The following is a 6,228-nucleotide window of genomic DNA, read 5'->3' on the forward strand; positions in this document are numbered from 1 at the left end:
AATAACCTCCATAACATTTCCCATTATGGCGATACTGATTTACATTCCTACTAACAGTGTACGAAGGCTTCCTTTTTAAAATATCCTTACCAACCCCAGTCATTTGTTATCCTATTGATAAAAGCCATCCTAACAGACATGAGGTAATATCTCATTGTGCTTTTGATTTGCATTTTTCTGATTATTGGTGATATTGAATACCTTTCCATGTACCTGTTGGCCATTTGTATGTCTTCTCTGGAGAAATGTCTAAGCTCTTAGCCCATTTTTAAATTGTATGGTTTTTACTATTATTTTTCTATTGAGTTTTATAAGTTCTTTACGTGTTTTGGAGATTAACCCCTTATCAGTAATATGGTTTGCAAATAGGTTTTTGTAAATAGGTAGAAGTTTTATAATTTCAAGTCTTAAGAGTTAATTGTTTAACCCAGTTTAAGTTCATTTTTGTGGGTGGTGTAAGATAAGAGTCTAGTTCCACTGTTTTGCATGTGGATCTCCAGTTTCCCAATACCATTTATTGAAGAGACTATGCTTCCCATGTTGAGTGTTCTTGGCACCCTTGGCGAGGACTAGTGCACTATATATGTGTGGGTTTATATCTGAGCTCTTTGTTCTGTTCCATTGGTCTAAGGTTTTATGCCTGTTTTGATTACTCCAGCTTTGTAATAAATTTTGAAAATGAGGAAGTGTGATGCCTCCAACTTTGTTCTTCTTTCTCAAGACTGTTTGGGCATTCAGGATCTTCCATAGTTCCATACACATTTTAGGGTACTTTTTTTCTATTTCTGTTAAAAAATGCCAATAGAATTTTGATAGAGACTACCTTGAAGCTGTACATCACTTTGGGTAGTGTCAATATTTTAATATTGTTAGTTCTTCCAATCCATGAACACAGAGTATCTTTCCATTGTTTCTTTCTCAACTGCTTTCACTGATGCCTTACAGTTTTTGGTGTAAAGGTCTTTCATCTCCTTGGTTAAATTTATTCTTAGGTATTTTATTGTTTTAGGTACTATTGCAAATGAAATCATTTTCTTATTTCTCTTTCTTATAGTTCATTTTAAGTGTATAGAAATGCTGATTTTTATACTTTGACTTGTATCCTGCAATTTTACTGAGTTTATTTATTCTAAGAGTTTTTTTTTTAATTTTGCAGAGTCTCCAGGGTTTTCTATATATATTAGACCATGTAATCTTCACACAAAGACAATTTTACTTCTCTTCTGATTTGGATACATTTAGCTCCCCTTTCTTGCTTACTTAATCTGCATAGTATTTTCAGTACTGTGTTAGAATAAATGTCGGGAGAGTGGGCATCCTTGCCTTGTTCTTAATATTAGTAGAAAAGGTTTCAGTTTTTCACTGTTGACTATGATAACTCTGGGCTTCTCATACATAGCCTTTATCATGTTAAAGTACATTCTATACAAAATTTTGTGGGATTTTTTGCATAAAAGGATGTTGAATTTTGTCTGAGGTGTTTTCTGTGTCTACGGAGATGATTATATGATATTTGTCCTTCATTCTGTTAATGTTGTGTATCACGTTTATTGGTTTGTGTATGTTGAACCATCTTTATCTCCCAGGGAAAAATCCCATTTGATACTTTCAAGGTGCTGTTGAATTTGGTTTGGTAGTATTTCATTGAGTACTTTTGTATATATATTCATAAGCGATCTTGGCCTGTAATTTTCTTTTTGTTTAGTGTCTTTGTCTGGCTTTGGTATCAGGGTAATGCTAACATTGTAAAATAAGTTTGGAAGTATTCCTTCTTCAGTTTTTGGAAGAATTTGAGAAGGATTGGTATTTATTATTTTTTTTTAAATGGTAGAATTCATGAGCAAAGTTGTCAGGTTCTGGAATTCATTTGGGGGGAGGTTTTTGATTACTGATTCAATCTCTTGACCCATTATTGGTCTTCAGATTTTCTTTCTTCATGAGTCTATCTTGGTAGTTGTAGTACATCTCTAGGACATATACATTTCTTCTAAGTCATCCAATTGGTTAGATGTATAAAGGATGTTTTGTTTGTAGTAATCTCTTGTGATCCTTTGTATTTCTGTGATATCAGCTATAATGTGTCCTCTTTCAATTCTGATTTTATTTACTTAATCTCTGTTTTTCTCATTTTAGATTAAGGTTTATCTATTTGTCATTTCTTTTTACAAAACAGCTCTTAGTTTTGATCTCTTCTATTGTTTTTCTAGTCCTTATTTCATTTATTTCTGTTCCAATCTTTGGTATTTTTTTCCATACTAACCTTGGTTTTAGGTGTTTTTTTTTTTTTTCTTTTCTATTTCTTGGAAGTATACAGTTAGAATTTTTTTGAGATTTTTCTTTTTTTCTTAATATAAGCATTTTTCACTATAAAATTCCCTCTCAGACTTTTTGTTTCATCCCATTAAGTTTTTGTATATTGTGTTTCCATTTTTATTTTTTTCCAGACTTTTTAAATATCCCTTTTGATTTCTTCTTTGATCTATTAGTTGTTCAAGAGTGTGTACATATTTGTGAAGTTTCCAATTATCCTTCTGTTGTTGATTTATAGTTTTATACCAGGATGGTTGGAAAAGGTACTTGGTATGATTTCAGTCTTCTTAAATTTGTAAAGACTTGTTTTGTAATCTAATAAATGATCTATTCTGGAGAATGTTCTCTATGCACTTGAGAAGAATGTGTATTCTGTTGCTGTTATATGAAAGGTTCTTTATATGTTTGTTAGATCAATTTAGTCTACAGTATAGTTCAAGTCCAATGTTGCTTTATGGATTTTTCTGTCTCAGTAATCTAAATCTTGTTGAATGGTATAACAGTCCCTTACTATTATGGTGTTACTGTTCAGTTCTCCCTTTGAATATCACAATATTTGTTTAATATATTTATGTGCTCCAATGTTTGGCACGTACATATTTATAGTTGTTATGTATTCTTTTTTATTTATTTTAAATCATTTTTAATTTATTTTCAGCATAACAGTATTTATTGTTTTTGTACCACACCCAGTGCTCCATGCAATCCGTGCCCTCTCTAATACCCATCACCTGGTTCCCCCAACCTCACACCCCCCCCACCACTTCAAACCCCTCAGAATGTTTTTCAGAGTCTTATGTATTCTTAATGAGTTGATTTCTTTATCATTATATAATAACCTTTTGACTCTTTTTATAGCTTTTGACTTTGTCTATTTTGTCTGACAGAAATATAGCTATCCCTGCTCTCTTTTGGTTTCTGTTTGCATGGAGTATCTCTTTTCACCCCTTGACTTTGAACCTGTATGTATCCTCAAAGCTGAGGTAAGTCTCCTATAGGCAGAAGATGTTTGGTTCTTATTTTTTTCAGCCACTCTATGCCCTTTGATTGGAGAATTTAAGCTATTTTCATTTAAAGTAATTTTTGATTATGTAAGAACTTACTAATACCATTTTATGGTTTTCTGTTTTTTTATTTTCATTGCTCCTTTCTTCCTCTATTGCTGTCTTCCTTTGTGAATAGATGATTTTGTGCACTGGTATGCTTTGATTGCCTTCTCTTTATCTTTTGTGTATCAGTGGTAGTTTTTGCTTTATGATTACCATAAGGCTCACATAAAATAGCTTATAGTTGTAAGAGTCTATTTTTTTTTTCAGCGTAACAGTATTCATTGTTTTTGCACCACACCCAGCGCTCCATGCAATCCATGCCCTCTCCAATACCCACCACCTGGTTCCCCCAACCTCCCACCCCCCACCCCTTCAAAACCCTCAGATTGTTTTTCAGAGTCCATAGTCTCTCATGGTTCACCTCCCCTTCTAATTTCCCTCAACTCCCTTCTCTCCATCTCCCCTTGTCCTCCATGCTATTTGTTATGCTCCACAAATAAGTGAAACCATATGATAATTGACTCTCTCTGCTTGACTTATTTCACTCAGCATAATCTCCTCCAGTCCCATCCATGTTGCTACAAAAGTTGGGTATTCATCCTTTCTGATGGAGGCATAAATACTCCATAGTGTATATGGACCACATCTTCCTTATCTATTCGTCCGTTGAAAGGCATCTTGGTTCTTTCCACAGTTTGGCAACCATGGCCATTGCTACTATGAGCATTGGGGTACAGATGGCCCTTCTTTTCACTACATCTGTATCTTTGGGGTAAATACCCAGTAGTGCAATTGCAGGGTCATTTTTTTATTTAAATTCAACTAACCGGGACACCTGGGTGGCTCAGTCAGTTAAGTGTCTCCCTTCGGCTCAGGTCAAGATCCCAGGACCCTGGGATCAAGTCTTGTATCAGGCTCCTTGCTCATCAGGGAGCCTGCTTCTCCCTCTGCCTGCTGTTCTTCCTGCTTGTGCTCACACACTCTTTCTCACAAATAAATAAATAAAATCTTAAAAAAAAATAAAGTCAATTAACCAACATAAAACACATAATTAGTTTTTATTTTAAGATTTTATTTATTTATTTGAGAGAGAGTGCAGAAATGAGAGTGTGTGAGAGAGAGCCACCCAGATGCCCCAATACATCATTACTTTTTTGACATAATGTTCAATGATTCATTAGTTGTTTATAACACCCAGTGCTCATCACATCACGTGCCCTCCTTAAAGCCCATCATCCACTTACCTCAAGCCTCCACCCACCTCCCTTTCCACAACCCTTAGTTTGTTTCTGAGTCAAGAGTTACTCACTATTTGTCTCCCTCTCTAATTTCCTCTCATTTAGTTTTCCCTCCCTTTCCCTATGATCCTCTGTGCTATTCCTTATATTCCACATATGAATAAAACCATATGATAATTGTATTTCTCTGACTGACTTACTGCACTTACCATAATACCGTCCAGTTCCATTCATGTCAATGTGAATGGTAAATATTCATCCTTTCTGATGACTGAGTAATATTCCATATAACAGTTTATTTTAACTGAGTAACAACCTAACTTTGATTGCATTCAAAAATATTTTGAATTTTTTTTTGGACAAATACAGATCTCTATTTTTGGGAGATAAGTTTCTAGAACATTATGTTCCTTTGGTAGTATATTTCCTTGATTTTCATTCTCCTTGAATTCTTCTGTCTTGTCTTTGTAATTGAAGTAGAATTGGCCTCCAGTTTTTACTGATTAGAAGGCAGCTTTAAGAGAGAAATGCCTTCCACTACCCTGCTAGGGCCTCTTAGGCTTTCTCCAGACATTTTCTATGGATACACCTGTTCCACACTTCTTGTCCCTTCTGGAGAGGAGGGAGAATCTTAAGATTTTATGCCTTTTCTCAATCCTGCAAAGCCAGGTTAGGTGCTGATAGCCTGTTATGTGTTTTCTCAAGGGCAGTGCTGAATGCTCATTTGTGTGCTTTCTCTCAATCCCACAAAGTTGGGCTGGCTTTTTGTGTATGCTCACTAGCCATCTGTAAAGGCTCATACTTGCCACCCCCATGTGCACCAGGAGTGGATCATAGTGTGGGAATGTGTGTGGGTGAGGTATATAGAGCATTGGGGATTACTGGGCCAGATGGGTGATCCATAGGTAAGGTATTCCCCACTGCCTCTTAGGTAGGCTTCCCCCAGAGAGCTCATGAAGCAGTTAGTAACATTTGTATTTCTTTGAAACCCTCTGAAGGCCCTGGTTGCTATTCTTCCAATCCCCTCCCTGCCCCCCAGTTGTGCATCATACCTCAGTATTCTGGATGGTGCAAGATAGGAGTAAACCTCTGTGGCAGCATCCCACACATCTGGAGAAACTGGCTGTTCACTTACACTCTCACGTTCCCCACAGAAAAAATCATAGACCAAGAAGATCTCTCTTGGCACCTAAGATGTGCCACCTTGGGGCAAGGGTGAGGTAGGTGAAGTAAAACTGTTCCTCTTGTTTTCTACAGTATGTCCAAACTCAGACTTTCCTTGCTACACAGTGTGCTGGAACTTCTCTGTTGGACTCCTGGACTTCCACAAAGGCATTCTTGTCATGGGTGATTGTCAAAATTGTTGTCCTTCGGGAGGAAAACCTAAAACACCTATTCTGCTATTTTACTGATGTCATTCTTCCTCAATATTTTAGTATATCAGTAAACATTCTTGACCTTTGTTCTGAGATGCAGTTAAGTTACTTGACAATACTTTGATCTTTCATGTCTTGGTTTTAAGATTTGTTAGGCTGCTAATGCATCATTGAACACGACATAAAAACTAATGATGTACTATATATTGGCTAACAGAACATAATAATAAAAAATTAAAATAAAACAAAATAACA

Source organism: Mustela erminea, chromosome X (assembly GCF_009829155.1).
Source record: "Mustela erminea isolate mMusErm1 chromosome X, mMusErm1.Pri, whole genome shotgun sequence".
Classification (NCBI taxonomy): Eukaryota; Metazoa; Chordata; class Mammalia; order Carnivora; family Mustelidae; genus Mustela; species Mustela erminea.